A 23598-nucleotide genomic window follows, 5' to 3' on the forward strand; every position below is an offset into this window, starting at 1 on the left:
CAATGGGAACAAGGGGGGAATTCCAGCCAGTTTGTTCATGATGGGAGTGCGGTGGTTTAGTCTTTATAGTCACAACTAGCAAATCTTCAGCAACATAAAGAATATCAAATCCAAAGGAGTGCGGGTTAGGTGGATTGGCCATGCTAAATTGCTGCTTAGTGTCAGGAGGCCTCGCTAGGATGCATGGGGTGATGGGGATAGGGCCTGAGTGGGATTGTGGTCAGTCCAGAACCAATGGGCTGAACGGCCTCCTTCTGCACTGTAGAGATCTATGATTCTATCAATGCAGAAAATTGTTCAAATTCCACAAAAACCTCTGCATTTACAACTTTTATAATATTTAAATTGTGCACACTAAAATAAATTAAACCAAAAGAAATGCAAACCACAGGTCTAAATAAAGAGAACCAAATTAATTTATATTAAAAATAAGCATGCATCTCAAAAGAATGCAGAGTGAAAAGCCGAATAAGCCATAATGAAAGCTGCTCTGCTGAGGGACTGCACAACAGGACAATAAGCTGCCAACACAGCTTATCAACCATTTAATTGGATAACCATTGAACACAACTGACTGTCATGTAACACACATTTAGTTAAAGGAAAATCAATGTGCTGCTCTGTGATGCACAACTGAGGCTTTAATACAGACTTTGTTTTAGCTCCCTGTGGACCACAAGTAAGTCAGAGAGAGATTTGTCATTGGACAGTATTAGAGCTAGTGAACATGCCAAGGATGGAGCAATGTGAAGATGCTGGAGAGATAGAGGAGGAACATCAACAAAGTTAGAACTTGCATTTATATTGCTTCATTTGACAATCTCAGAATGTTCCAGAGTATTTCATGGCCAATCAATTATTTCAGAGGTGTAGCCACTGCTGCAACGCATGGAAACAAGATAGCAAAAGTACGTACGACAAGATCATAGAATCACAGAAAGGTTAGAGTGAAAAAAGAGGCCACTCAGCCCACCATGGCTGTGCCAGCCAAAACAGAGAGAGGGGATCTAGCTGTTCATTTGAGTCCCACATTCTAGCACCCGTCCGTAGCCTTATAGGTTACAGCACTCAGATGCAGATCCAGGTACATTTTAAATGAGTTGAGCATTTCAACCTCAACCATCATGAATTCCAGGTGTCAACACATTCTGGGTGAAAAAGTTTTTTCTCATGTATCCTCTAATCCTTCAACCATTCATCTTTGCCCCCTGGTAACTGGCCCCTCAGCTAGGGGAGACAAGTCTTTCTTCTCTACCCTGCCTAAGGCCTTCATAATTTTGTACACCTCAGCCTCCTCTGTTCCAAGGAAAACAACCCCAATCCAATCTCTCCTCATTGCTGCAATTTCAAACCCTGGCAACATTGTTATAAATCTCCCCCATGTTGTCTCCAGAGCAATTATGTCCTTCTTGTAATATGGCGACCAGAATATACACAAAATCCCAGCTAGGGTCTAACCTTAAAAAGCAACGATCAGGGCAGGAATGTTACCACCGTTTACGCTGGCGGGATTTTCCCATCCCACCACAGTGAACTGAGATTTGAATTAGATTGAGAATCTGCCAAATTCTCTGACCTCGCTGTAGCAGGACTGTGGCGTAAACGGCAGGTAAGATCTTGCCTCAGGTAATCGATTTCAGTAATGTTGGTTGAGGGATAAATATTGGCCAGGACATTAGAACTTCAGTACTCTTTTTTGAGTGGTGCCTTGGAAATTATTATGTCCAGCAGATAATTGGGCAGAAGTCTCACCCAAAAGATGACAATCTTATACTCCAGCATTCACATAGGACTTCAACTCCCTGTATTCTCACTCAGAATGAGTGTGCTTTCAAGGCTGTTATCAAAATTTAAGTGTAGCAGCTCCCATGGATACATAAACTGGGACTCCCTCATTGAGGAGTTTGAAGTACAATTAGTATGATCTAGAATATTTGATTCCCCCCTTCCAAGATTTCCGTCATCAGGAATATTATTTTCTAGGTATTACATTCCAACTGCGTATTGAGAGGTCAGAAACTCTCAGTGTTGACATATATTAAAAGTGCCCAAGCTATTTGTGTTTGCAAGATACTTAAATGCATAATGTAGAGCAGTGAAGGTCACATAATGGTCTGACCTTTGCCTTGAGAACAACAATGAGGCTAGCAAGGTTCACTACTATTATGGGGTGAATCAGACAGTAACATCTGGAGTCTGCATAGGCTCAGTTAAACCTGAAGATTTGAAGGCAGAGTCTGAGTTACACAGCCCGTCCACAGACTGCACTCTCGAACAGCATCTTGCCTTTGGACGTAATGCAAAGGCATGAATTTGCTGTAGTTACCTACTAACCACAGCAGATGAAGTTAGCGTGGTACATTCAGATGTAAATGAATTGCCAAAAGCACAACCAATCATAATTACTACTATACAATTTCTCTGGCTCCAAAAATCCAATTTTACAAGTGTGGAGTCATGACCCCTCCAAGTATAATTAGTGCTGCAGACTTAAAAAAAAACTTAAAACTAATTCAATTTTTAAAAAAAAATCACAAAATCCAATGTTGTGAGTCTACTTACTGGTTGCTATGTTCCTCAATCAAGGAATTTTAAAAAACAATCATTTAGTTGCACAGCACCTATCACATTCTCTGGATATTCCAGAACTCCTCCTCCTTTAATAAACTATATTTTGTAAGCAAAAAAAGCAGCCAATTTGCACACAGCAAGGTACTAGAAATGGCAATGTGATGAATAACCAGTTAATTTATTTTTGGTGATATTGCTTGATGAAGGACTATTGGTCAGGACACCAGGCCAATTCTCAACTCTTCTTCAGATGGTTCCATGGGATCTTTAACAACAGAATCATTGAACAGTGCAGCTTAGAAGGCAGCTGTTTATTCCATCACATCTTCACTGCCTCTGACAAGGAGAAATCTAATTAGTCCCTCTCACTTGCTTTTTTCTTAGGTCCCTGTAATGTTTTCTCCTTCTTGGATTTCTCCTGTCCCTGCAATGCGGTGGCATGGTGGCACAGTGGTAAGCACTGCAGCCTCACAGCGCCAAGAACCCAGGTTTGATTCCAGCCTTGGGTCACTGTCTGTGTGGAGTTTGCACATTCTCACCAACTTTACATGGGTTTCCTCTGGGTGCTCCACTTGCCCCCACATTCCAAAGATGTGTGGGTTAGGTTGATTGGTCAAGATAAATTGTCCCAACTTGTCAGGGGGATTAGCAGGGTAAATACATGGAGTGATAAGAAAAGGGCCTGGGTGCGGTAATTGTAGGAATTCTACGAACATGTCTCTGAGCAGGCAGGTCAGATATCAGTATAAGACCTCATTGAGAATCATCCCCTCTAAGGGTACAACTTTTCCTTAGCACTGTACGGATGTCCTCAAGTCCTGGAATGAATTGGAACACAGAATTTTCTGCCGAAGAAACAAATGTTCTCCCAATCCAGCAAACTGAGAAATCTGACCTTACATCAATTGTTCATTCCATACAATTGTAAGCAAATTATATTAGTAAGCTGACTGCCTTTAAAACTGGAGAGCAAATTGACATTTAAGGAAAAAAAAACCTACATTTTTCAACCTTCTTGTAGACTTCCTGGAGAAATTGACACATTCTTTGCCCTCCCTCCTCCACCATCCCACTCCCCTGTCCTAATTTCTGACAGTGGTGTCTACTGCCGAAGGGAGCTTATTACTGCAAAAAAATTATTTATAGTGTATGACAGCAGAAATAATTACATCAGAAAATATAGAAAATAGAATTCTCAACATACTGTGCTTGTTGCTTCGAATATTTTTGGTGCAGGAGTGTCAAAAACAGCTGGCTTTGTGGATACATATTCCAAAACCTAGGATTCAAATAACACATTCACATGTTATAAAAAATTACTTCTCCTGTTGACTTATCCCATGTGCACATGCACATGGGGAAAATTGTATGACATACAAATAAGTGTAAATGCTTACTTAGGGATGCCTACCTATGCGAAATATGACTGCACATGACTGACAGAGCGCCCTGGAAGTCAAGAACAGGATTTCTTGCTAATCAGTTTTGCATTATAATTTATCTCAATGTAATCAAAGCATCATCAGTAGATTTCTAATCTTACGATAGTCAGAAGGAACAGCCATTAGAATCACAAGCTCCGACCCTTGGCCTCTGACCTGTGTGCACGCCATCTGACAGATGGAGTTTCAATGTCAATGACAGCAGTGCCATTGAATTAATGTTTGGGATTGAGAGCAGGGCAGGTGGGTGGATGGGTAAAAACACCTTGACCTGCTGCCACACTCCAACACATGAAACATTACAGATTATCACAGGCAGTGCAGGGTCTGAATGAAAAATTACAGATTGTAACCAATAGAATGAAGGCAATTGTTTGTCATAGGATTGGCCACAGGGGGATTGTTTAAAGAGACACTGATTATATCTCCTCATCCATTTGTTTAATGTATTTCTTGAAGATGTTTCAAACTGATCCCTATGTTGCAGGCTGTTGTAGCATCCTCAAACCCAACAATGCTAAAGTGGAAATCTGTATCTGATAGTGAAAAGATTGGAATGTGTTTATTGTATATAAAGGTTAGAATAAACAGATCTTAGTGTTCAGATAATAACTTGAGTTTTGCTCTCACAGCCAAGATGCCATCGCAAGTCCCAGATGTGTTGCTGATTTGAAAGACACAGCAGATTTTATTCTATATATAGCAATCTAAATTACAGTTTCATGGAGTGTAGGTGTTAAACATTTCAGTTCATCTAGTTCTTCACACATTTCCTTTCCTTTCTGAAGTCTCTCTATTTGTGTCAAGAGCACTTTGGTGACCTTGTGCAAGGATTGTTTTCCGTTACTGATCAACTCAACATAAGGCTGCCTTGCAAAGTTCAACATGGAATATTACAGCCAATTGATATATGGTGCAATTCACCAGGGTGGACCCGTAATGCAGCCTGGTTTGCTGGGACATGAAGTGCTCCTGTGCTCACGGTGCTAAAATATAGGATCATAGAATCCTACAGTGTAGAAGGAGGCCATTTGGCTCATCCAGTCTACACCAACCACAATCCCGTCCAGGTCCCATTTCCACCACTCTACCCATTTATCCTTCCAACCTCTGACACTAAGGGACAATTAAGCATGGCCAATCAATCTAACCCATGCATCTTTGGAGTGTGTGAGGAATCCGGAGCGCCTGCAGGAAACCCACGCAGGCACAAGGAGAACATACAAACTCTACACAAACAGTCATCCAATGCCGGAATTGAACCTGGGTCCCTGGCGCTGTGAGGCAGCAATGCTAACCACTTTGCCATTGTGCAGCTCATTATTCCCAGCAGAAACACTCACCTTCACATCTATGTCTCTGTTGTTAGGATAAGAAAGCCAGTTGTGGCTATGTGTACGCAGAAGGGCCATGGCTCACCTATGATCCAAATACAGGAGCCAAATGCAATTGGGTCTTTTGTTTTGTTCATCAGGTGAGTCCAGTAGCAAGCAAATATGTAACATGATACAGGGAAGGGTTATCAGTTGGCTGCGATGGTGGCATTGGAGTCCATGTGTAAGTGAGGAATAATTCCCTCCCTCCAACCTCAATTATGTAACACTAAGATAAAAGCAAATTAGTGCAGATACTGGAATCTGAAGCAAAAACAGAAAATGCTGGAAAATCTCAGCAGATCTGACAGCATCTGTGGAGAGAGAACAGGGCCAATGGGTCTGGATGAAGCCTGGGCTCAGACAAGGAGTTATCCAGACTCGAAACATTAGCAGCTCTGTTCTCTCTCCACAGAGAGTTGTCAGACCTTCAGACTTTTTCCAGCATTTTCTGTGTTTTTTTCAGATTCCTGGTATCTGTGGTAATTTGCTTTTATTATGCCATGAAGCTGTTCTACTGCTGGAGTTCACTCCTGGTTAGTTTTTGATCAATCGCCTCATGTTGATTATTTCTTTACTTACCATCAATGGATCAATGGTAGCGCACTCATAGAATCATACAGGGCAGAAGGAGGCCATTCGGCTCATCGAGTTTGCACTGATTGTAATCCCACCCAGACCTATCCTTATAATTTTCCCCATGCTTTAACCCTAGTCTCCCTGACACTAAGGGGTGATTTAGTATGGCCAATCCACCTAATCTTTGGATTGTGGGAGGAAACCGGAGCACCCGAAGGGAACACAAGCAGACGTGGGAAGAACATGCAAACTCCACACTGACATCGACCCAAGCCGGGAATCGAACCCGGGTCCCTAGCACTGTGAGGCAGCAGTGCTAACCACTGTGCTACCCTCTTGGAAGGTTGTGAATTCAAGTCCTGTTCTAGAGTCTAGAGCCCAAAAGCTATGCTGGTGCTTCAGTGCAGTACTGAGGGAATGCTGCACTGCTCGAGGTGCTGACTTTCAGATGAGATGTTAAACCTGTCTGGCCTCGCAAGTGAATGTTAAATATGGGGCAAGAAAAGCAGGAAAGTTCTCTCCAGTATCCTGGCCAATATTTATCAAACAAAAGTCAAGGGAAACTGGCTGTTGAGTCATTATCACATCACTATGAGCAGGTGCTTGCTGTGTGCACTCTGGCTGTTGAAATTCCTACATTGCACACAGTGAGTACAATTTCAAAATGCTTAGTTGTAAAGTGTTCTGGAATGTCTGACGGCTGTGGAAGTTGCTTTCTAAATGTAAATTCTATCATTTTTAGGTAGAGAACATGTTAGCTAATGATTGTTAATGAATCCAGATTATATCATTACTGACCAGGTCTACCCACCAAGCATGAAGCTGTGGCCCACTCAACTGTATGTCTACAAATCAATTGCAGAAAGCAAAACGTGCAGGACTAGCCTCAGATTAGACCACTAGGTCTCCACAATATGCATTGAAACGCAATGCATTCACAGAGATTGTGTCTCCTGCAGCGAGCAAAAGGTGAGAGCTGCATCTCAGACAGAAATGAAAAGTTGATTCAGCAGTTCTGATCATTGGAGAAGAAGCCAACGATATAGTGGTTTAAAAGTGGAGGGTCACTGAAATAACTCCTCACAGGCCAGTATCACTTCTCCACATCCCTTTTATTTAGGAATTCTACTCCACTCCTAGAGTGCTTCAGATGCATAGTCAGAACTCTGAGTGTTAGAGGACCGGCCACTCCCATATTTATATACAGGTGAGGCTCCCTGTTTGGACAGGCAATCATTACCGCTCGTTTTGGCCAACCAAATAAACTAACTCAAATTAACTCAGGGACAAATTAAAGCAGCTCCCAAAGGGAGGGGAACCGCCCAGAACAAAAGACAAAGTGGAAAGGAAACTTAAAACATCAAATCAAAATGTGATTCAAGGGGTCAACAATGCACACCAGTCCATGCAATGTCCAGTGGGCACGGAAGGCATAAACAACGCCCTTGGACATCGCATGGGCCCTCTCCAGAGACACCCAGCCACAAACACAGCCGTGGTAGAGGGGCAGACAGTCAGGTTGGACACCTCCCTCGGTCACCTGCTGCCTGGATTTGTTGATGGCAAGTTTTGCCAGACCCAGGAGCAGGTTCATGAGGAGGTGTTCTTCCTTCTCCGCTCCTCCTCACCACACTGAATGTCCGTAGATCAGGAGCGTGGGACTGAAGTGTAAACAAAACATCAACAAAAGGTTTCTGAGGAATCTAAAAAGGCAGTGCAGTTTATAACAGTAAACATAGACATGGCTCACAGACTCCACAAGGGATGGCAATCATTACCTCAGTCAGGGATCTCTTTTTGATAAAACCTTCTGCACCTGATAGTCTCCCATCCAAATACTAACCAGGCCTGAGTTTGCTTAGTTTCCAAGATCAGATGAGATCAGGCGTTTTTCAGACTATTATGTCCATAGGCTACCTCAATCAGGGACTTCTTTTGGCGTCAACCTCATGGGCCTCATTAAAGTCATTACAGCCACCTCACAGGACAATTACCTCCTAGAAGCCAAATGAACACCAGTGCAGAAGTATCTTTGTACACAGAGCTAATTTTAGGTTAAACGTCTGCCAGTAACTTTGGGTGTTGGCCAGTTTTTTCATTACTCCTTTTTGCATCTTTTTTACATCAGGCGTTCTGCAATTGTTTCTGACCAAACCACAGTCCACTCTGATGAATATTGCTCAGATCTGCCACCTGCTGACCACTCACAGTCATTACAGCTAACAGGGCAAGTTCTGCCTTTGTTCCCCTATTAGCAGAGGTCAGGACGGGCTTGTCCTCAGTGACTATGCAGGTACCTGTGTTAGGGTAAAGTGGGAGTTAACATTTGCAAAAATTCTCCAAAGATCGCCAAAACAAGCAGCAACAGCACAATGATAAAATGCAAGATATTTACTTTACAAAATAGATCCTAGATGTGTCTAAATTTGTTCATCAATCCACTGTTCCTTTCATAAACTAAATGAAGTGCTTGAGAATAAAGGAGTGCCAATCAGAGCTGGATGCCTGTGAGTGTCTGTGCTGAGGCATCAATTGCAGATTTATTTTTATTCAATGGAGCACTTCCTCTAATGACACCAAACGACACTTCATTGTGATGAATTTGTCATGCACTTTAACGTTTAGTGAGATGTGAGAAACACTTGTGGCCAGAGGCTATGAAGAGTCCTGGCATAGTTTGAATAGTTCCTCTGCAGGTAAGGACATGCCCAAACTTAACATATCAAATGCAGGTGTATTATGGAGCAATTCAGGATTAATGGAATCCAAACAGCTGCTTCCTGTTTGTTGCAAATTGGATTCAGTCATCAGGAATGTTAAGAGTAACATTTTACCTGCATGTTTTACTATTGCTTTTAGTCCCAGTGGAGAATTTACTAAAATCTAAAAGGTTTTTAATGTGCCCATTACGTTTGTTGTAGGTTAGTCAAAGGTAGAAGTGACTGAATTTAGGAAGTTTGCTACAAGTCTGACTTTATGAGGCTCCATAGTTGTTGCACAGCCTCAGTATTATGAGTAATATGAGACAGGTTTCGAAAATTGTAGTCTCAGTTTTCTGACAGAAGGCCCCATCTAGGTTGGCTCCTTATTGCACTGAAAGCTCACAACAAAGCCCTCAAGTTGCTGTTTTTGCACTGTAGCAGTGAGGCTAACCCAGGCCAGTGACATTCTCTCTGTTTTAAATGGTCTTTCTTTCTAGCAACTTCCCACACGCTGCACAGTTTGCTGAATATATGTGTCATGTTATTGGGTACAGTTACACTCTTCCAATGCAGCCATATGCCACGCCAAAAATTGCTGGGAATTTTGCTTGGCTCCGCTGTTGGACTCGTAAAATTTCACGGCCCGAATTCTCCAGCCGTTCATGCCCTACCACCACTGCCTGTGAGGATGGAGAATTTGGCACTCAGCCAAATCTCTGTTCACCGTGACGGGACCAGAGAATCTCATCTCATGTCTCCACTCTCCATTAAAGTTAAAGTGATCACCAGTTAGCTGAACTAATGTCTGTTATCGCTGCCACTTAGACTGAAATATAATGGATACATGGTACAGGCACGAGTCTAATTGAACAATTCAGCTGTTCAATGTACAGAGGAGGAGTTCTTGGAATGCTGCCGGGATAGTTTCCTTGAACAATGTGTATTGGAGCCGACAAGGGAGCGAGCTATCTTGGATCTGGTGTTATGTAATGAGGCGGGTAGAATTAGGGACCTTGTGGTGAAGGATCCTCTTGGGGAGAGTGATCATTGTATGGTGGAGTTTCTGGTGCGATGGAGGAGGAGAAAGTGGGTTCCCGGACACGCGTCCTTTGTTTGAACAGAGGGGAGTACGGAAGGATGAGAGAAGAATTGATGAATGTTGACTGGGGGAGTGCGTTGGAAGGTAGGTCTGCTGAGGAGCAGTGGAGGATCTTTAAGGAGATCTTTCTTGGTGCTCAGCAGAAATTTATTCCGATGGTTAAAAAGGACCGTAGGAGGAGAGGTAATAAGCCATGGATAACGAAGGAGGTGAAGGAAAGTGATAAATTAAAAGCGGAGGCGTTTAGAGTAGCAAAGAGTAGTGGGCGAGAAGAGGAGTGGGAGAGGTTTAAAAGTCAACAAAGATTGACAAAGAAGTTGATAAAGAAGGGTAGGATAAACTATGAAGCTGGGCTAGCGCTTAATATAAAAAAGGATAGCAAGAGTTTTTATAAATATATAAAAAGGAAGAGGCTGGCTAGGGTGAACGTTGGACCCTTAGAGGATGAGAGGGGGGACTTAGTGGTAGGGGATGGGGAAATGGCTGAGGCCTTGAATAACTTTTTTGTTTCGGTCTTCACGGAGGAGGACGTGAATAATTTGCCGGGTGTTAGCGATGGAAAGATGGTAGGACAGGAGGGTCTCAATGACATTATTGTTACCAGAGAGGCGGTGCTTGACAGACTGGAGGGACTGATTGTGGACAAGTCCCCAGGACTGGATGGAATGCATCCAAGGGTTCTGAAAGAAATGGCGGAGGTGAGAGTGGATGCCTTGGTGGTTATTTTCCAAACGTCGCTGGATTCCGGGGAAGTGCCGGAAGATTGGAAAACGGCTAATGTTATGCCATTGTTTAAGAAGGGTGGCAGGCAAAAGGCAGGGAATTATAGGCTGGTTAGTTTAACGTCTGTTGTAGGTAAAATGTTAGAATCCGTGATCAAGGAGGAAATAGCGAGGCATCTTGAGGGGAATTGCTTGATAGAGCAGACGCAGCATGGTTTTGCTAAGGGGAAGTCGTGTCTGACAAATCTACTTGAGTTCTATGAGGATGTGTCTAGGGCGGTGGATAGAGGAGAGCTGGTGGATGTGGTCTTTCTTGATTTTCAGAAGGCGTTTGACAAGGTACCTCACAAGAGGTTATTGCAGAAGGTAAGGGGGCATGGAGTTGGGGGTAGGGTGTTAGCGTGGATAGAGGATTGGCTGTCAAATAGAAGGCAGAGAGTGGGGGTCAATGGGTGCTATTCGGATTGGCGGTTGGTGACCAGCGGAGTGCCCCAGGGATCGGTGCTGGGGCCTCAGCTATTTACCATTTATATAGATGATCTGGAGGAGGGAACCGAGTGTATGGTGTCGAAATTTGCTGATGACACCAAGATTGGTGGAACGGCAAATTGCGCGGAGGGTGTGGAGAGTCTGCAGAAGGATCTAGAAAGGCTGGGTGAATGGGCCAGGAACTGGCAAATGGAATTTAATGTTGGCAAGTGCGAGGTGATCCACTTTGGTAGGAATAATGGTAGGAAGGACTATTACTTACGTGGAGAAAAACTGCAGCAGGCGACGGTGCAGAGGGACCTCAGGGTCCTTGTGCATGAGTCGCAAAAACCCAGCCTGCAGGTGCAGCAGGTGGTCAGGAAGGCTAATGGGATGCTGGCCTTCATAGCGAGGGGGATTGAATATAAAAGTAGGGAGGTCTTGCTGCAGCTGTATAGGGCACTGGTGAGGCCACAGCTGGAGTACTGTGTGCAGTTTTGGTCGCCGCACTTACGCAAGGATATTTTGGCCTTGGAGGGAGTGCAGAGGAGGTTTACTAGGCTGATACCAGAGTTGAGGGGATTGAGCTACGAGGAGAGGCTGAATAAACTAGGCTTGTACTCGTTAGAGTTTAGAAGAATGAGGGGAGATCTCATTGAGACGTATAAGATGATGAATGGGATGGATAGGATAGAGGTGGAGAGACTCTTCCTGCTCAGAAAGGACAGTAGGACTAGGGGACACAGCCTCAAGATAAAGGGGGGGCGGTTTAGAACGGAGTTGAGGAGGAACTTCTTCACTCAAAGGGTGGTGAATCTCTGGAATTCTCTGCCCATTGAAGTGGTGGAGGCTGCCTCGCTAAATATTTTTAAGACGCGAGTTGATGGGTTTTTGACAAGTGAGGGGATTAAGGGTTATGGGGAGAGGGCGGGAATGTGGAACTGAGCCATGACAGATCAGCCATGATCTTATTGAATGGCGGGGCAGGCTCGAAGGGCTAGATGGCCTACTCCTGCTCCTATTTCTTATGTTCTTATATATAATGGCCGGGATTTTACAACCTCACTTGCCACAAGAATTGGAGCGGGTGAGAGGTGGATCATGGGAAGGTCTGTTGACCTTGGGTGGAATTTTATGATTCTGGGAATATCAAGGCCGTAAAATCCCACCCAATGTGTTTTACTTCTTCTTACCATTTTAGAGATCAGTGTGTATAAGTTTCAGGTGTTGTTAATTATATTTGAAATAGGTTGGTGTATCTTTGAACCAAATCAGAACAGGTTTGACTTGTGAAGCTCCTCACTTCTAGACAGAGCTGGACTCTCAGTGGCTCCTTATCCAAGAACAGAATCTGTTCACAGAGATTCTGAAAAGCACAGAGCTAGGAACTGGCATTCTACAACAAGGTTCACGGTGTCACAAGTTACCCATGCAGAACCTATGGCACCAAAACTCACTCACCTATCACCCCTGTGCTTGTTGATCTATATTGGCTCTGGTCTGACAATGCCTTGAGTTCAGGAATTTTCATTGTAGATTTCAAATCCCTCCATGTCTTTGCCCTTGCTTATTTCTGCAATGTCCGCCAGTCCTACTACCCTCTAAGATATCTGCACTCTCTTTGCCTCTTGTACATCTCTTTTAAAATGGTGGGAGGACCATCATGGGCCCAATCACCATCCCCCTACCACTTACCTGGCCTCCATGCCTAAAACTTAGTCCCAGACATACCACTGCAGTGCTGTGCCTGGAGGACCTAGAAAGCTTAGCTGGCGGCTCTCCAAGGTGGTACTTCCTCCCCATGAGAGACAGGGTTACTGCCTGCTGCCAATCAATGCTTGTTAGATCATAAAATGGCAGCAGGCCTGTAGGAGTCAGATGGGATCTGCAACTTTGTGAAGTCCATGAGCCATACCTATGTTGAGTGTAAAGGGCTGTACATCCTTTTCAGTTTCCTCAAAAACCTTTTGTTTGCACTTCAGTCCCATGCTCCTGCTCTACAGACACCCAATGCAGAGGGGGGCAGGGAAGGAGGAGGACATCCTTGCGAACCTGCTCCTTGGCCTGGCAAAGACTGCCAACAACAAGTCCAGGCAGTGGATGACCAAGGGGGTCATCTGACCCGAGTGTCTGCTCCTTCACCGCAGCTATATTCGCAGCCAGGCATCCCTGGACAGGGCAAAATAAAAACACCTTCCATGTACGCTGAGCATCTCAGTGACTCGGGTGCATTTTTGACCCCTTTAATCACATTCTGATTTGATGTTTTATGTTTCCTTTCCACTTTGTCTTTTGTTTTGGGTGGTTCCCCTCTTTTTTCGAGAGCTGCCCCTTTTAATTTGCCCCCTCATAAATTTGAATTAGTTTACTTAGTTGGCCAAAAGGATTGGTGGGATCTGTTCCATGCTGACTCTCTGGAGGCCCCGTCATCCAAAAAACTCAGGGCCTGGGATTTAGATGTTGAGCCATGTATTTGGTGAATGGCAGAGCATGTTCAGTGTCCCATATTGCTCCTATTCCTTATCTACTACCAATTGAGTCTGACGACTAATGGTGATTGCCTGATGCCTCAATGTAATATCTTGACAGCAGCATAAGATTAATCTGCTGTTTTATGTTCCTGCAATGTTACTGAACTAGAGAGGTTACTGAGCCTGTGCAATATCCGCATTGTACAAGTCTACATCCATTAGGATATGTCATTTAGCATGTTTCTGTTTAATGAGGTAGAAAATGTGAATCATTTAAATTAACACTTCCACCATAAATTGTGATGCTGAATCCCAGAATGTGCTGTATTTTTGCTAGCTGGTAAGGAAATACATTCACTGATGCTAAACTGGTTAAAGTCCCTTTAAGGGCAACATTCTAGAAATAACTCTAGCTGGTATCCATAGGTTAAAAGAGTGTGATTCCCGGGATCTCAAAACAGGATGCTTTGATCTTACCTTTAGCCTTTTGTTTGTAGTATTAATTAGACTGGCATAAGGGGTTGGATAGCACAGCACTTCTCCCCAATTAAAGAATACCTTTCTTTTCCTTTTCATAAAGGACATTCTGTCAACCACGTGCCTGAATAATTAAGCTATCGTGTGCTTCCTGACATTGTCACATTTGGAATAGTGAGGTACAATCGTCACTCACCTGGCCTGGAATAGCTGGCCTTGAAGAGTCAGATAAATGTAAGATAACCATTCACTTTTTCTAACAAAACAAGTTTGACCATTTAATCATTTCATTGCTGAATGAAGAATGCCTCGCTCTCACTGGCAGCCTCACCTGAGCCCTGTACCAATGGGTGATCCCTGTTATTTAAGTTTTCTTTTTGATTCTGTCTACACTTCCCCACCTCGGAAAAGCTGCCAGCATAATTAAAGACCCTACGCACTCCAGATGTACTTCCTTCCACCTTCTTCCATCAGGAAAAAAGTTACAAAAGTCTGAGATCGAGTACCAACCGACTCAAGGTGGCTTAGCAGGATAAATAAGTGGGGTTACAGGATGTTTCTGTTAGAGAATCAGTGCAGTCTTGATGAGCCGAATAGCCTGCTTCTGCACTGTAAGAACTGCAATGACTTTAAGAAAAGCTTCTTCCCTGCTGTCATCAGACTTTCTATTAAGCTGATCTTTCTCTTCACCCTAGCTGTGATTGTAACACTACATTCTGCACCCCCTCCTTTCCTTCCCTATGTATACGAGAAACAATACTTGTCACTGTATTGTAATATATGTGATAATAATAATCAAATCAAATCCTTTGTTGCCTCACTTCCCATTAAAGAGCAGGGGGCGGATGCAAAATCACAGCTACCAAATTTATTGGGCTGCAGCCTCATACTTCCTAGGCCCAGGAAATGTATAGGTGGCGGGAGGAGGGGGGGGTGGGGATGAGAAATTAGATGGAGTTTTGAAAATCCTATTAAAGTACTTCACTGAGAATCTTGTTTGAATTTGTCAGATCACTATCCCTGAATTAAATGTGATTAATGCACCCTTTGTATGTGTGTGTTAGAGATACTAACTCTCCATGATTGTCTTGGAACATCAGAGATTAATGATTAATCTCCCATTAAATACATTATTTAATAATTTCCTAGGCATTGCTATATGAGCAGTCCAGGACAAAATAATAGAAGCATTAAAAACGGACTGTTTTTTCAAATTCTTTGAATACTTTAATTTATTAGTTTGGAAATATCCAAGATGGGGGAAAGGTTGACTGGATGAGGTGGATGAAATGAGTAAGGATATATATCAACCAGAATTGGAAATGTGCATGTGCGCATGTGGAAGAGAATGCCTGGTGTTTGATTTGTCTCTATATACATGTGCTCTTTAAATTCTACTGGTTCATGTTGGCAGGACAGCTGGTCCATGATGTGAAACGATGCCGAACAGCGTGTGTTCAATTCCCATACCACCTGAGGATACTCGTGAAGGCCCTGTCTTCTCAAACTTGCCCCTCATCTGATGGGTCACCCTCAGGTTAAATCACCACCAGTCTGGTGGCCCACCAACCTGTGGTCATCCACGACAATGCCGACGTTATCTTTTACACCTTACTGCAATTACTGGCTTAAATCATTAACTGAATTATCACAGATTCATAGAATTCCCACAGAAAGAGACCATTCAGCCCATTCAGCCTGGACCGACAGGCACCCAGGCCCTATCTCCATAATCTCACGCATTTATCCTACTAATCCCCATGACACTAAGGGACAATTTCGTATGGCCAATCAACCTAACCCACACATCTTTGAAGTATGAGACGAAACCGGAGCACCTGGAGGGAACCCATGCAGATACAGGAGAATGTGAAAACTTCACACAGTAACCCAGGCCAGAAGTGAACCCGGGTCTGCTGGTGCTGTGAGGCAGCACTGTGCCAGTGAGAATTAAAGAGAGTTTACTCTGCATTAAACACTGATTATGATGCAAATGTGTGCTTCTTCTGAGCCTGCCCTTTGACTGTTGGATGATCAAAGTCCAATGCTCAAATTTGTTACCTCTTACAACTCTTCCTTCTTACCTGTTGTGTTGTGCCTAATTGCTTTAGTATCCCTTACCTGCTGAAGCATGACTACCTGGTGCACTGCCCTTTACTCTGAGAGTATAATGTCACATACACATTTCTGATTGACTGATGCTGGAGGCTGTAACAGGAAAACCTTAAGGGTCTGTGTGTCTGTCTGTACGCAAGCATACAAAATAAAGCCCTGCAAATGGCAGCTGTCACCACATTAAGCATTAAATAAACAATGTTCTCCGGAAGAAAGGTACAACATGTAGATCAAAGGGCCTTTCGCCAATCAAAAGGTGATCACATAGCACCTTTAACTATCAGCAAAAGCTTCTTTCAAAAGCATCTCTGTCTTGTGAAGGTGATGTCTTTACATTGTCTTATAACAAACAATTGGATCAGTGAACATAAACACATTAATACCCGATAAACACTATTGAAAGACCCTAATGTTCTATAATTAAAGAGCCTGGTAAAAGGAGAGGTATTTACAGCCAAGTCTGATAAGAACCCAGCCCCCTGCCGGAACAACAAACATTCAGATTGTAACAAGATATGGAGAGTAGTCGAGGTGAAGAATACAAATAAAGCCAAAGAGTAAGACAAGAGGCCTCAAGGGTCATTAGCACTTCTTCTGTGACATTAATGGAGTACGATTAGGCTGGAATCCTCACTCGTTGTAAGTGCAAGCATAAACAGGATGGTCAACAAATTTTCCCAGTTAAAATCCAAACCATTTCAAAGCTATCTTACCGTCAGGGTAGGCAGGTGCCAAGGTGAAAAGCAGGTCTCACTGGTTGCTGGGTTTAGCAAGTTTCAAGTGGGAAATGACAGCATGGGTAAGGCAGTCAATTCGATACGAAGCAATTTTATTATTATATAATTGTATGTGAGCGGCACCCCATTTTGGGAGAGTGCATGGTGCTCCTTGTTTACATTTGGACTACACACTTCGTGATGGTAGACCTGCAGGTTCTGCTTTCACACAGTGCCCAACAGAAAAGAAAAAGAGCTTGCACTCTATAGCACTTTGTAAAGCCATGTGATATCCTATGGATACGTTTGCATCGCAGACTAAACAGCATGAATTTACATAACGCATTTCACAACCTCAGGACCCTCCAAAGTTCTTTACAATCAATTACGTTTTTTGAAATATAATCACTGTTGAGTGTAGGAAGCATGATTGTTAATTTGCACACAGCAGATCTTGCTGGTAACCAATTTCTCATTTAAAAGGATGAAGGTGGTGGTGGAGATGGGTTTGGGAGGGAGAGGAGGGTCATGGTGGATGTTGGGCAGTTTGACATTACATTATGAATCATAGAATCAAAGAATCATACAGTGCAAAAGAGGCCTTTTGGCCCATTGGGTTTGCACCAACACATGAGAAATACCTGAACTCTCACCTAACCCCAACTACCAGCACTTGGCCCATATCCCTGAATGTTATGATGTGCCAAATACTTTTTAAAGGATATGAGGCAACTCACCTCTACCACCCTCCCAGGTAGCGTATTCCAGACCTTCACCACCCGGTGGGTAAAAAAGTTTTTTCTTACATCCGTCCTGAACCTGCTACCCCCTCGCCTTGAAACTATGTCCCCTTGTGACTGACCCTTAAACTAAGGGATATTGCTTCTTGCTACCCATCCTGTCCATGCCCCTCATAATCTTGTACACTTAATTCAGGTCATCCCTTAGTCTTCTCTGCTACAAAGAAAGCAAACAAAGCCTATCCAACTTCTCTTCATAACTTAAATGTTCCATCCCAGGCAGCATCCTGGTGAAGTTTCCTCCGCACCCCCTTCAGTGCAATCAGATCCTTTCTATAATTTGGCAACCAGAACTGCACACAGTGCTCCAGCTGTGGCCTCACCAAAGTTCTATACAACTCCAACATGACGTCTCTGCTTTTGTAATCTATGCCTCGAATGATAAAGGCAAGTGTCCCATATGCCTTTTTCATCACCCTGCTAATACACACTTCCATCTTCAGAGATCTATGACAAACACACCAAGGTCACTTTGTTCCACAGAACGTCTTGGTGTCATGCTGTTCATTCAATACTTCTTTGTCAAATTACTCCTTCCAAAGTGTACCTCACATTTGAAGTCTGACAACACCAGGTTTTAGTCCAACCTATTTATTTGATAATATTCTCACAAGCTTTCGAGGGGACAGCCTCTTCGTCAGGTGAATGGAGAGCTCAGACAGAGCATATAAAGCACAGACAGTTTAGAGATTACTGATTAAAATGCGAATCCTTACACCTAACCTGCTGTTCAAGACCTGAAGTGGCTGACAATGTGAGTGGTAGGAGCACTGATCACAGTTTAAAGAGATGTGTATTGTCTCCAGACAGTACAGTAAGTGAGGTTTTGCAAACCCAGGCAAGTCACGGGGGTTACAGATAGTGCGACATGAACCCAAGATCCCTGTTGAGACCGTCCTCATGTGTGCGGAACTTGGCTATCAGTCTCTGCTCAGCGACTCTGCGCTGTCGTGTGTTGTGAAGGCCGCCTTGGAGAATGCTTACCCGAAGGTCAGAGGCTGAATGCCCGTGACCACTGAAGTGTTCGCCAACAGGAAGGGAACAGTCTTGCCTGGTGACTGTCGAGCGATGTTCATTCATCCGTTGTCGTAGCGTCTGCATGGTCTCCCCAATGTACCATGCTTCGGGACATCCTTTCTTGCAACGCCGGCATACCCACATCATACCTCACATTTTCCAGGGTTAAACTCCATCTGCCACTTATCTGCCCATTTGACCATTCCGTCTGTACCTTCTTGTAGTTCAACTCACTAAGTCTCACTGTTAAACCACTTGGCTAACCTTTGTGTCATCTGCAAATTTACTAACCTTACCCCCCACACAGTCATTTATATTGTTTATATAAATGAGCACATACATTCACTTTCCAGTAGAAGAAATATACAATAGTTTCAAGTGTTGATATCTAGCTCTCCCCCTGCCCCAGAGCGCTTCGATGTCCAGCCTACCCCCACTGCACCCCTCCCCACCAGATCAGAACCCCCCTGCCCCCCTGGAAGCAGGACCCCTCGGTAGACCGACCCCCCCCGGCCCCCCCCCAGTTGCTGCTCTCCCTCCATCCCCAACCGATTGCCATGTAGGGTGGCAGCAGGACCCTCATCCCCACCAATTACCCCTAGATCCCAGCCACAAAAGGTCTCACCTCCTTGGCACTACCTGATGCCCAGTAGGCAATGCCAAGATGCCCCCTGGGTATGGGCACCTTGGGCAGTGCTAGAGGCCCGGACTGGCACTGCCAGGGTGTCCATGCCCAGGGGCACCACCCCTTGCTGCCTGGCCCCCTGGGGGTTCCTGATTGCTCCCCTTCATTCTGGCGGATGGTCCCACTTGTTCCCTGAACATGGGGACCTACTCCAAACCCTTAAGTCCTTAATTAAGTGCTCCTGGTAGGGTGGGCGATACAATCGGGATTGGTACATTCCCGATAATGAAATGTAAAAGACATTTAAAATATATTAAAAACAGATTCAAATTACTTACCTGCCTTGCCGCTGGTTTCCAGCGTGGTCTGACTGGTGACTGTTCGCCGGCTCTGGGAGATGTGCATGTGTTCCCGGCGCATGCACAAATCCTGGAACAAGGCTGGCGACGTGCATCTCCCACCCCGAATTGCCAGGAAAGTTATAGGTTGGGATGGGAGAATCGTGGTCAACATTTCGAGTCTGGATGAGACTTTGTCAGAGCGGCTTAGCTTATTGATCCTTTCTGAGCCCAGGTATTCATAACCACCCTAAATAAATTATCTTGTGACCGACAAGACTATTTGAAGAATAATGCTTAGTATATCTGCTTTCAAAATCCTCACCTAGGACATTAATCACGATGAAAACACATTCTAACTAGCACTGCGCTTGACTAAATTCGTGCAGTGTCATTTTTCAAAACTAGACATAGTCAGACTAGAGTTACAAAAGCAAATGGATGATAAGTGCTAAGTAAATATGAGAAATAATATCATGGAAATACATAACTATTAAAAGAGCTAGCTGAAAAAAGAAGGTGGATAAATATTTTGCATCAAAGTCTTCCATCATCACAGTTTTGGTAAAGGATAACTACCTAAATCATGAACCTATTTTTTTTCGTTTCAAATGCTGACATGCCTGGGTATAATCCTAACATTTAGACTGTCAAAAGAATTGACAAAGGGAGGGTCCCCTTCAAAATGAACGAATAACAACTCACACTTACCTCTCATTTATAAAAACATTCTAAGGCATTTCACAAAGGAAAAGATGCCAAGACTTTGCGAGAGACAGATGGAAGGGATGGAAAGAGATGACAGAACGTTTGGGAAAACACGATGGGTCTTCATGAAGATTCTAAGAGGCAGAGAAAGATAAATTATTTTCTTCCAACTGAAAAAGTGCGTGTTGCATGGGAGGATGAGTTTCCCAAAAAAAAATTTAGTAGCGCCATTATTTAAGTGAATTTGTTCATCAAGGTCAGTGAACCTAACAAAAAGGTATTATGATTTTTACCATAGTGATACACTTCTCATTGGGTGGAGTTGCATACTCTGAATATGACAGTCAGTGTCGAATGAAGACGAGTACAGTTTTATTTTTATTGGCACTTTTTCAATGACAAACCGAATATTATTCTTGCATTATTTCTAATGTTCAGAGATCAAATAGCAAGTAATTCCTAATGAGTCAATTTATTTTCTATGTTCCATTTTTGCTGTGATAATATCATCAGGTGGCACAGTGGTTAGCACTGCTGCATCACAGCTCCAGGGACACGGGTTCGATTCCAGTGTTTGGTCACTGTCTGTGTGGAGTTTGCACATTCTCCCCATATCTGTGTAGGTTTCCGCCAGGTACTCCGGTTTTCTGTCACAGTCCAAAGATGTGTGGATTAGGTGGATTGGCCATAATAAATTGCCCCTTGATGTCAGGGGATTAGCAGGGTTAGTACATGGGCTATGGGTGTGGGGCCTGAATGGGATTATTGTCGATGCAGGCTCAATGAGTCAAATGGTCTCCTTCTGCATTGTTGGGATTCTATGATTTTAACTCTAAAAGCACAAACTTCTTACCCAGAGCCCAGCGTAGCATTTCCAATCCTGTTTACTCTCACAACACAATAGCAAAAAAAATCATCCAACATTCTGACAATGATCATCATTTCCCTGCCCAGTGTTTTTTTTTAATTTCCATTCCCTAATTACCCTTGAACTGAGTCATTTACATGGCCATTTCAGAAGGGCTGTTAAGAGTTAACCACATGGCTGTGGAATCACATGTAGGCCAGGTAAGGTGTGGCAGATTTTCTTTCTTTTAACCCAAATGGGTTTTTACAACAATTGTCTCATTGTCATTCCATAGTCATAATTAGACTTTAATTCCAGATTTTTAAAATTGAATTCAAATTTCGCCCTTTGCCATGGTTGAATTTGAACCCCGGACCCCAGATCACTACGCAGATCATCAGCTCTGATGAATGGTCATCCTGTAATCTCTACCTGATCTGCTGAGAGGGTGCAGTATCAGCAGGAGCTTTCCTTCCCCATGTTTGACCTCACATTTTGAAGCTTCATGGGATCTGGACTCCCAGGGCAACTCCCTCTAGACTGTTGACCACTGTGGCACCACCACTTCTGGTGGGTCTGTCCTGACAGTGGGACAGGACATTCCCACGGATGGTGATGCTGGTTTCTGGGATATTATCTGTAAGGTGAAACAGCATTGTTAGTCCTTATGGGAGTCAATGTTTCTTGAAGTAAATTGGAGGCATGGAGTGGGATTTTCTGGTTGTGCTCACTCTGAAACTGGAAAATCTCGCCTGAGATCAATGGACCTTTTCATGATAAGCCCCTTGCCTATGGCGGGCAGGGTGGGAAAATTTGCCCCATGACCTCAGGCATTTCACTGACAGTGATAGAGGACACTTTAACCAGAGGTGAGTCTCGTGTGTCTCGTGAGTCTCATTATCTCCTCAGACTATTACCCTTCCCATTTATATTGTTCTTGTTCTCTGTTACTGCTTTCAAATAAAGGCTAAAAGTTTTGTTTACAGAGAATGCAGATTAACCATATCACAGGTGAATGGAGTAGAGAGCATGTTTATGATAAGGATACATCTGTTTTGAATAATTTCTGCGATTAATTTCACAAAGTTCACTGAATTTAAATGTTTGTAGCTTTTTTCTCTTATAGAAGAAATCGGCAGACATTAGTGAACAATGTCACACAACATAATTCTCTGCCATCCACTGCCTCTGCCAGTGAGAATGGAGAATTTAACCCCCAGCCAAATCTCTGTGCGTTGCAGCGGGACTGGAAAATTCCAACTGCAGGTGAGATTGGAGAATCTGGCCCACCGTGTGTTCATAATAAATCAATGATGCCACATTTCTGCTTACCTTGTAGCTTAACAAGTTTTGCAAAAAAGGGCATCCTCTCTTCATTTAACACTCGTACTGATATTAGAGATCAAATTACCTATATTTACAAGTAACAAACACATAGTAAGTGATTTTGAGAGACAACAGTACAAAGAGAAGCCAAATTTAATCTAGTGAATCACATTTCATACAGGTACAAGATCCAAAATTTTCCTCTTCAGTTGGATTACCTTCAAGAGAGTGCAGTGGGATGGGACTTCTGTGCATCGCTGCCACCCACAAGGTTTCGACAGCTACCGCACTGTTCCTGGTAGATCTCTATCTCAGCTCTATCTATTACAGCAATGGTTTGTATATCTATAGTGTCTATAATTTAGTAATGCATCCCAAGGAACTGAATTGGAGTAGTATCGTTTGATACCAAGTCACATAAGGAAATGTTAGGTCTTAGTCAAAGAGGTTTAAGGAGCATCTTAAAGGAATGGAGTGAGATAAAAAGGCAGATATATTGAGGAAGGGATTTTGGAGCTTAGGGCCTAGGCAATGGAAGCCATAACAGCCAATGGTGCAGTGAATAAACAGGGAAATTGCAAGAACAAAAACAACTCTCCAGTAAAGGAAATGCCAGTATTTTATCTGGAATCTACAGAAACCTCTTCTAGAAGGTAAAGTGGAGGGTAGCAGAAAGCGAGGTCAACCTGTCATCTCAATGAGAGACATCACCCAATGGTTGCAGATGAGCTGATGATTGATGGTGGCAGAAGACAGAGAAGCATGACATCCTATGGCAGCAGATCTCCTGGTAGGTGTAGGTGGCATGGTGGCACAGTGGTTAGCACTGCTGCCTCACAGCACCAGGCATCCAGGTTTGATTCCTAGTTTGGGTCACTGTCTGTGTGGAGTTTGCACATTTTCCCTGTGTCTTTGCGGGTTTCCTCCTGGTGCTCCAGTTTTCTCCCACACCCTAAAGATGTACAGGTTCAGTTGATTGTCCATGGTAAATTGCCCCTTAGTGTCAGGTGGAATAGCAGGGTAAATGCATTGGGTCATGGGGATAGGGCCTGGTGGGATTGTGATCAGTGCAAACTTGATGGGCTGAATGGCCTCCTTCATATATCAAGCAACAGCTGCTCTAGGCAGCCAGAAAGCTTAGAGGATTGGAGGCGGAAGGAGATCACATCAGCAGGCAGGTGCAAGGCCATGGAGGGATTTGA

The sequence above is a fragment of the Carcharhinus amblyrhynchos genome, chromosome 13 (genome assembly GCF_965287045.1).
Source record: "Carcharhinus amblyrhynchos chromosome 13, sCarAmb.v2.hapA, whole genome shotgun sequence".
Classification (NCBI taxonomy): Eukaryota; Metazoa; Chordata; class Chondrichthyes; order Carcharhiniformes; family Carcharhinidae; genus Carcharhinus; species Carcharhinus amblyrhynchos.